General features: G+C 38.8%; 1 long non-coding RNA gene across 1 annotated transcript; it reads right to left on the reverse strand.

Annotated features, from left to right (window-relative positions):
* Positions 1 to 8,488: 8,488 nt before the first annotated feature.
* Positions 8,489 to 9,996, reverse strand: LOC146658860 (uncharacterized). The gene is made up of 3 exons (XR_014913660.1): positions 9,859 to 9,996; positions 9,656 to 9,774; positions 8,489 to 9,524 (listed from the first exon to the last, which is right to left on the reverse strand). It is a non-coding gene; the product is annotated as an uncharacterized LOC146658860 (long non-coding RNA).
* Between the last annotated feature and the right edge of the window lie 430 nt (positions 9,997 to 10,426).

Genomic DNA, 10,426 nt, shown 5'->3' on the forward strand with positions numbered 1-10,426 from the left:
GGTGTTCAGAGAATGTCTCAACTCAGCATACTGGTAAACAGGTGCAGCAGTTGTGTTGAATTGATGAAAAGATCTAGTGGTAATCTCTATCACTGCCTTGGGACCTGCAGTGGTATCACAAAAAAAATAAATATATAAATGCATTATGTAAAATTCATCTTTCAATTTTTTTCTTTCTGTTATAACTAATTGCATTGAATGATACTCAGTTATTTTTTAAATTGCTACTTAATGTCTAGTTAGTTGTAAACAAATCTTAAACACTAACTGCTTCAATTAAACACTGACTGCATTTAGCAGTGAAGGGTCACTTGTAAGTCAGATATCTCAGGTATAATCAAGGCTATGAAAGCAGAACATGTGAAAAAAATTGTAGTTGGCTGTTTTGGTATAGATTATTTCTTGATAGAAGAGCATGAACAGTGACTAATTCATTTACAGATTTAGAAAATGAATTAGTTCTAGACTTCAGTAGTAATGAGTTAAATAAAAGGAAGAATTAAAGAGTGAAGATAATACATTTACGAGACTATATAAGGGAGGGGGGGGGGGGGGGGGGGGGGGGGAGGAAAAGTAGATAAAACCAGTAGTTAAAATGTAAGTTTTGAAGTTTAAGCTTAAAAATAAAACAGTGTGGATTTGGTGCTTTATTCAAATGCACAGGCAGCCAGTGTAAAGACCTCTGAGCTGAGCTGATGTGGTCCACTTCTTTGGTCTTAGTGAGGACTCGAGCAGCAGTTCCGAATGAGCTGTAGTTGTCTGACTGATTTTTTAGGTAGACCTGTAAAGATGCTGTTACAGTAATCAAGCCTACTAAAGATGGCAGGTAGTGTTTTTTTTTATGACATATATACACTGGGATAGCATATTCAATGGTGTCACTATGTTAAGTATTTGACTAAAAAGCTCAAGTTGTGTTTGACCTATATACACAGATTAACTGTTGTCTACATTTATAACATATGTTAACTCTTGATGCACAGCTGTTATTTTGCAGACTAATAATTCACATAAAGAGGTAGTTTAGATAGTTTTATGTTTGGTTTTGATAGGTTCATGACTTATACTTCTAAAAAGAGGACGATTTGTTGTTACTTTATTATTCCTATTAACATATACGAACTGAAAGTCACTAATGACGCTATCAGTCTGTGAGAGGTGTAGGAAAATGAGGTCATGGACATTTTGTATTTCTTTGTCTGCCATGATGTATCACTCATGAAGCAGCATCTATAACTTTGTCAGTTTTGTTGCTTTGTGTTGACTGACAACCATGAGAAGTCAGCGCTCAGTTAGCTAAAATAATTAAGAATCACAGGGTGACTTTTTAAATAAAGATTAATTAGTGTCACCCTCTGTACTTTAACGTGAATATGTGCAAAATATGGCATTTGTAGGCAGTTACATACGTCATATTTTTAACACTATTGTTGGATGATAAGGTGAGGTTTCAGACAGATTCAGAAGAAGTTGAGCAATTATGTCTGACAGAGTGAAACCAAAAAAAAAATGTATTATTGACAATTTTACAGCAGCAAAATAATAAATATTGTTTACCTTTAGTAAAGCTCTGTTGTTGGTTGTTGATGAATCCACTCCAGAAGAATCACTGATCAAACTGTGACACATTGATTATATATAAACCCATTCTGAGAAAAAAAACCGCTGCTGAATTTGGCTTTCAGAAAAAGTCTGAAACCAAAATGAGATCATCTGTATTTTCCAGTGGCTACCGTAGAGGTTTTCTGTCAGCATCCTGTTTTCTAATCTAAATGAAGTCTCTTTATTAGCTGTGAAAGATGCTGTAGTGAAACAAGTTTGACACACCTTGTGTGTCTTCAAAAAGTAACGTGTGACTAAAACATGAACAGCATCAAGGTCGGATTCTAGTGGAAACATAAGAATTTAGATTGAAGCTAAACTTAAAAAAAAAGATTTGTTGAAATAAACCTTTGCAAACAAATCAAAACCAGATTTGGACAAATGTGAAGGATTTCCCGTAATAATGTCAGTTTGCTTTTCTTTTTAATGCAATATTTCTAAAATATTCTATGATCTCACAGGATGACGTTCATCCTACACACGCTGCCTCACCAGAATTGGTTTTCACAACCACAGTTACTTTTAACGTAATATTTAAGCCTGTGTGTTCTGAGCCATCATTGTCGAGGAATCTAACCCTACGCAAAGTTTTGCTTTTTCTAAATTGTTGCGTTGTCAGCAAAGAATGTAACGATTCCTACTAACATGCATCAAAAATGACATTTTCTCCAAAAAATAAAGGTAATGGTTAGGGTTTAGGGTCATCGCCGACGCTGACTCATATATCTTTATATCTCTAAAGCAAAACATAATGTGGTGGCACGAATCAGGGACACACACAGACTCACACAGGATGCTTTGTGTACATTTTGGTGGTTCTGAGCCACATCACAAACACAGTATGGATCATCAGTCCATACTGATGATCAGTCCATACTGATCACCACCAGAACGTAGACACTGGAAAACATCAGAATCAGAATCAGAATACTTTATTGATCCCTGGGGGAAATTATTTTTTGTTACAGTGCTCCATTTTAAACCAACATTAAGACAAGACAGACAATACACTAACTAAGAATAGTACAATATATACATATATATACATACATACATACATAAGTCACTCATAAATAAATAGTTGGAAAAGAAACATGTGTAGTTGTAGCAGTAACCAGTGTGTTAAGTGGATGCGTTGTACAGGGAGATGGCCACAGGCAGGAATGATTTCCTGTGTCGTTCAGTGGTGCTTTTCAGTAATCTCAGTCTCTCACTGAACGTGCTCCTGTGACTGACCAGCATGTCATGGAGGTCAGAAAGCTGTTCAGAAAGCTGATGGTGGTGTTCAGCTTTTACATGAAGTTGCTAAAAGGCCAGAGGAAACCTGAAGCTACGTATGTCACACTCAGGGGAAGAAATGATACAAAGACGAAGTCAGCCACAGCAAGGTTGAGGTACCAAACTGTCTATCAGCCCAATATCATTGCCAATATCAGGTGCAGTTGCAGTTGCAGTTGTACCGATTAGATCAAACGAGTCATTGGTCGTCTCCATCACTGTCTTAAGAATGACATAAAGAAACAACAAAATTAAATCATTTTGTAATGTCTGTTTTTCAAAGCTCTTCTTTCAGATGTGCATGCACACTATCAGTGAAAGGTTTGATCACACCTTCTCATTTAAAAGTTTTTCTTTATTTTTCGTACTTTCTACATTGTAGATACATAGTGGGGACATCAATTACATGATGCAAGATATATGGAATTATGTAGCAAACACAAAATGGATAAATAACTAAATATGTCGTATTTTTTAGATTCCTGAAAGTAGCCACCCGTTGCTTTGTTGACAGCACTGCACTCTGATTGGGGCCATTGTCTTAAGGTCATTGCCTTGTTGAAAAATAAATGATAGTCCAACTAAATGCAAACCAGGTGTCATTGCAGAATGCTGTGGTAGCCATGCTGGTTCAGTGTACCTTCAATTTTGAATAAATCCCTAAGATGAGCGGGTGAATTTTAAGACTGAAGTTGTTGAACAAGCTTATTTGACTGAAAAGTAACAAGATCCCTTTTTTAATCCACTAGGACAAAGAGTATTATCGAAACTAAAATTTTATAATGAAATACTAAAATAATCAAATTAAATAATCAATAATGAAAAGATTTTTTGACAGAAAAGCACTGAGATTTAAGACATGCAGAATGTAAGCTGATCGATTCACAAAAGGCAAGCATAAAATCGTTTGACTTGAGCAATGATGTCAGCTCTGAGTTTTACCATGTGAGAAAGTGGAAATAATGTAAAGAATAGACAAGCAGGCATACAGCAAGACAGGTGAATAGAATTTCTCTTTATTGAACTTAACCATAAGCTTGATTTTGGTGTTTTGTTTTTGACGTTGCAGATAGATGGACGAAATCAGTCACAGTCTTAAAAACGAAACATTGACCAAACGGTTTATAGAAGCTACAAATATGCCAGGAACCTTACTGTGAATTACTTTAAGTCACTATCCTATCAATTGGGCCACCCTACTTAATTGTAATAATGCCAGTGACAACATATTCCAGAAATCAATGGCCAGGCCTGAGGCTTGGGGACGCCATGGGGACGCCATGAGCAGCTGCACTGTGGATTTTGAGCTGATGTGTCCCCAGCTTCTCACAGGTAGTGTCATGGTCCGTGGTCCTGTGTCTGTGGAATGCGTGATGCTCGGGTAGCCACACCCCCGGGCTGGGCCATCACCGGCACACCTGCTCTCCATCGCGGTGATTACATGAAGAGCTACTTAACCCGGCGCTGACGGATGCTCCACGCCAGTCCGTTAATCACCTCACAGTGGTAACTAGACTTCCACGAAAGCGTGCATTCACTTCTGGTTGGAACTGTGTTTAATCCGTCTACTTGTGTCCAGGTTTCGACCCGGCGTTCGGCGTCTGCCACCTGCCTGTCCTCCGGCTCAACTAGATCGCTCGGTGCATCATCTGGCCCATTCGCTATCCCCACGGACTTCCTGCTCACGGACTGCCACACTTCCCTCCCGAGCTCACACAAAAGCAACACTTTCTGTTAAACACAGTGGTTTAACTTATATAATCTTAATAAATAAGCCTATGTTATTATTTCGACCAGAGTTATGTCAGCATGATTTCACAATTCTCCAAGATCAAAACAGGAAATTATCAAAGAAAGATTACACAACTTTAGTAAAGCTCTGTTGTTGGTGTGGATGAAGCCACTTTTGAAGAATCCTGGAACAAAGTATGAAAGATTAATATAAGTCAAGCTAAACTGCATAAAAACAAAGAACAAAAGGAAAGGTGAAATAAGAGAACAAAATAAGAGTCAATGTACCCATCACAAGCTAAAATGAAAAAAATAAATAAATAAATAAAAAAAAAGAATTTTTACTACAAGCAGAAGAGAGGGGACCAGTGTGGGGCTGCTAACATCCTGTTTTGCAATCTTGCTCATATAACTTTGACAGTTAGCTGTCTCGCTTTGGTTTTTGACCAGTGTAAAGTTACAAAATCAATTTGAGGAAACCCACAACCAATAAGACATAATAGCATAGAGTAGAACATACCATTTAGCTTGTTCCATCTGTTCCGGATGTTTCTGCTATGAAGAGCATCCACATCAGATTTTAACTGACCAAAGATATTTCTCTGCCATCTAAAGCTTACTTGTGAGCTTTATTTTGATGTCCCTGAACTAAATTCACATCCGTTTAGATTTTACTAAATCATTAGTAAATTTAAAGAAGTTTGTCTGCCTACTGCAATGTAAAGACTAGATTATATACATGCATCTTAAAACTGCTGGGTTAGTTTTAACCTTATTTTTAATCTTAATTCAACTTTAATGTCATAGTATTTAGTGGATGAAGAAAATGAATGCATGGATGGACAGTTTCCTATGTCAGACCAAAGCTAAACCCTTAGCAGTTTCCTCCTGTCCAAAGTGAAAGACCCAGGATGTTATGGCATGCCATCTCCAATACCAGAGAACCTCGGGGCTGTGTCCTGAGTCAGTTTCTCTTTTCCCTCCACACTAATGACTTGATCAGCCCTTCAACAATCACAGAATAGCTGACGTAGATGAAATGACCATAGTTGCACTGTTTAATATGTTTAATGACAATAACTTAGTCACAGCCTAAACACACCTGAAGGTAATAGTTAGCTAAATGGAAAACTAGCATTTCAATAAGGAGAGATCTAGAAAGAATGAACATGGTTTATTGATTAACAGAAATTAGAGGTGTTTGGCGGTTAGACTCCGATAGCCCCTCTCGATGGAATGCAACCTCAGCTGTGAAAGGGATTAGAGCAGGGCGCCGAAGAAAGAAAGAAAGCTCGGCAGTTCTGGCCTGCACGTTAGGAGTAATGCATAGCACTGAGAGGCATAGCAAGCATAAGCACAGAGAAGAGTGAGAAACTGGGAAGGTCTGAAAGGATCTCGAACAAGACTAAAGGCGAGTCTGCTGGATTGAGTAACAGACTGTCTGGAGCATCAGCATGAATGTTGGGCCTGGTGGCCACCTTCCAGTGCCATTCGATCAGAAGATGTCAAGGCCAGGAGAGAAGTAGAGCTTGGGTTAAGGCACAGCGCTGCAGATGGCCAAGGGAGCAGAGAGCTGTGGAGGCTGAAAGATGCAGAAAGGAAATAAGAGCTTCAATGGTGTGGGGCTGCTGATGGCTGACAGAACAGAATACCTGCAGAAGGTTGAAATTGCAAGTGCAAGAGCCCAGCTTAGACTCGGGGCTGCTGATGGCATAGAGAGAGATAAGAAATCATGCACATGCTTAAAATGTAACCCCACAGGTCCAAATGACTCCACAAAACCTCGCTCATGAACATTGATAAGCTAACAGGCAGTGAGTTATCCCTCTCCAGGGAAAGTCATTCCAAAGAGAATCTGCACAAACAAAGACAACGGGTAAGTATTCTTTCAAGTACAAGGTGAACCAGCAAGCATGCGAAGGAGCCTAACTGCATGTAGTACAATGTTTCAGCAAAGACTGAAGATCAGTGCTTCTAAACAAGGACATCAGAGAGAGAAATACAATCACAACACATGCAGTGGCATGGACAAGTACAAATGTGTTGAATTGATTCTAACATTTACACTCCTAATGCCTGGAAATGTTAAATTAGCCAAAAGAGTGGTCATACAAGACAGACCTCATTGTAACATGCATTTGTATAATATGCATCACCAAATTAGTCTGAAATGTTCTTTTTGAGTAAAAAAAAAAAAAAAAAACTGTGCTAGATAGCATACTTCATTTGCCAAACGGTGGCACTTCTTGCTCTTTTTCCTGTCATTCACTGAAGACTCAAAGCTTGCAGCAGATGAATTGGAGAAACTGGAATTTGATGGGAAATGAACACACACTTATCATATTACTTTTCCATTTCTGGTGTTTTCTTTTTCCTCCAGCTGTCTTTACTGTTGGTGAAGCTGAGTCATTGAGCTGAGTATCCAGGGAGTGTTTGTTATCTTAAAATAAATTCTTTAAAAAGCAAAAATGTATTTAATATGAAGGCAATATGAGCAGAGAGTGCAAGCATGTTGAGAGACTGGCTGTGTTAGTTCAGTGAGAGAGTTATTTGTAAAGAAAACAATTTTCACTAGCAGTCAAAACCAATGTATCCACTTATGTCTACATGTTTATTTTATTAAATATGAACAAAATTATAGCAGTGCTGCCATGAGAGAGAGTACCATTTTGTTTATTTGGTAGTTCAATGAAAGGCTTCAGTTGTCATAGGCTGGGTAAGTGGCTGCTTTTTCCCTTGTTTTCACTCACAGTCCCACCTTTTGGGCAAGGCTCTCATCAACACAGCTGGTAGGCTCAACTGACTACCAGCTGTGCCATTGAGAGCATCCTCACTGGATGCATCACCACCTGGTATGGCAACAGCACCGCCTACAACTGCAAAGCTCTCCAGCGAGTAGTGCGGTGCTCTGAACGGATAATTGGAGGTGAGCTTCCCTCCCTCCAAGACATCTACAGGAAGCGGTGCCTGAGGAAAGCGGGGAGGATCATCAAGGACTCCAGTCACCCCAGCCATAAACTGTTCAGACTGCTTCCATCAGGAAGGAGGTTCTGCAGCATCCGGTCTCGTACCAGCAGACTGAGAGACAGCTTTTTCCATCAGGCCATCAGACTGCTGAACACGTCATAGACACCTCAGCTTCACTACTGGAACTTCAACATTATGCACTCCACACTGTATATAAATGCCACTTGTTTTGCACATATTCAACTCTGTATATTTTATATATTTTATTATTATTATTATTATTTTATTTTATTTTTTTACTATTTAATTTGAAAAAATGTGTATACACACACACACACACACACACACACACACACACACACACACACACACACACACACACACACACACACACACACACACACGTAGGAAAATATTTAGTATACACATCCAGAAATGCATACACTATTATATATTGTACATATATTTATTAGTTTCAGGTTGGCCATTCTTGTATTTTGCTCGTTTGTGTTGTTGTGTTTGCACATCTCTGTTGCTTGTGGGGCTCGCACACAAGAATTTCACTCGCATGTGCTGTGCCAGTGTGCCTGCACATGTGATGTGACAATAAAAAGTGATTTGATTTGATTTGATTTGATTTGATTTGATTTGATTTGATTTGATTTGACGGCAATCCAGGGATTACCAGCCAGCAGTATTTAAGGCCAGCGGCTTCATTTGCTCTCCACCGGTTTGTCTGCTAACCGGTACTACAGGTCCCTCTTGTTCATGCATTCTATGCTTTTTGTGTCTCATCTTGATTCTTTCCGTGTACCATAAACCAAGCAGCCAGGAACACACAGGTACAAATGTAAACTTTAAAAAAATGGGTTTTATTAAATACCAAAAAGGACAAGATGATTATAAAAATTCAAAATGACAAAAAATAACCTTTTTTTTAAGAACCAAGAGGGCCCATAAAAGAAGTTAACTTGACAAAACTACTCAAAAGTTACTTAACAAAACATAACTCAACAAACTGACCTCCCAAATGAGAAACAGCTCCAGTTATATAGCAAATGAATAAACCATTATATACACCAAAGGTGAAAACTAGAGAGATAACAGCTAACCATCATTCAAGAAGAACCCCATTCCCCCTACATGATCACAATAGATGGTCCAGTCCATTTGATTGGCTTCTGCATTTAAACCAGCTCCACCCTCAGCCTCCTGTTTCAGCCAAACCAGGAAGGACTGGAGCGGAGGCCAGGTAACTCAGAAAGAACAGAAATATAGTATAACATATACCCATATAAAATACCAAACAATGCAAAACAGAGTCTATGCCACCATTTTAACTATAGCTTAGTGCTGTCATGCATTACAGGTAGTGATGGGCAGATGAAGCTTCATGAAGCACTGTAGCTTTTCATCCAATTGGTTCATCCCAGCGCAAAGCATCTTGAAGCTTCATTTGCTCTAGTAGGACATCCACTGGACGTAAAAATATTAGTTGGCATGAATTTGAAGAGTGTGGCCTTTTGCACACAGCCTGTAAATGTCAACAACAAAAGGAGTGTGTAAAACATGTATATTGTAGTGATGGCAGTATACTGTGTATATTTATACTGGCAGTATGGAAAATGATCATTTGGAAATGCTTAAAATGGGAATGATCATTTACTGTGAGGTGAGGTGTGGTTGGGGTGTGGACAGTGGTTGTGCTTTTGTAACGTTGAGGTATGGACAGCTACACACTGAGGCTTTGAGCTGCAATCCTGCCCACATTTTATTCTGTAAAAACTAAATTTTCACTGCTTTTATGACCTTTTTAGTGGGGTGAACATAGGTAGGCTTTAATGATTTAACAAATCTTTTGAATCCTTTGTCCTCCACAATGCTAAATGGCTGGGAGTCCTCAATCACCATGCTAACCAGGTCTTCATCTATTTGAGATTGTTCTCCTGAGGAAAGACAACAAAAACAAAGCACAAATATAAATATCACACACGTAACTTATTACAGTTGTATAATATTGTTATATCATTTAGTAACATTACTGCATGCTATATTATCATGGCATTTCATGGCTCACCTGATCTTACGCCACAATCGGTGTTCCCCTTATTCTCATGCAAAGCTCTGTAGTGCCTAAGCATGGATGAGGTGTTGTTGTTATATCCCAGCTCCCTGGCACATAGCAAACACTTCACCCTGTACAAAAGTAAAGCCGCTTAACATAAATTGTATTGCACCATCAGTATTATGAAAATACATCTTCTGTAGAAATTTACATACCTTGTTGGGAGGAATAAGATCAAAATGTTCCCACACAGGGGAGGACATCCTCCTCTTCTTAGCTGGCTCCATTCTCTCCTGAGTCTGAGGGGTTTATATATCGCTGTCATAGCTCGCGGCAAAGTCCGAACCACTTCATGAACCAGTCACGTGGTACAGCCGGGCAGCGAGGCTTCGGACGTCATCATTTTCAGCTCCTCCCATAAATACGCATCGCGGAAACGCCTCCTCCATTACTCGACACAAGCTTTGAAGCCTCGATAGAACCTTCACAGACATACAGCCTCGATACAGAACGTCACATCACTACTTTAGAGCATAATGTAAAAATAAGAAAAAAAGATCAAATTAATATAAATATCATATAAAGTTAATAGATTTAAAAAAAATATTTTACTGCTGGGGTCCTGTGTAATTCCTTTCCTCCTGTTGTTAAGGATTTGACCTTAAAGATTTCAATGACAGCAATAAAATTCACTCCAACTATCACTTATCCTAGCTGTCCTGTACTCATTTTAAAAATTAATCCTAAATACTGCAGTACAACAAAGGACTTTACTAATGAACA

The sequence above is a fragment of the Rhamphochromis longiceps genome, linkage group LG11 (genome assembly GCF_057381845.1).
Source record: "Rhamphochromis longiceps isolate RC_006_pf linkage group LG11, R_longiceps_female_GT1.1, whole genome shotgun sequence".
Lineage (NCBI taxonomy): Eukaryota > Metazoa > Chordata > Actinopteri > Cichliformes > Cichlidae > Rhamphochromis > Rhamphochromis longiceps.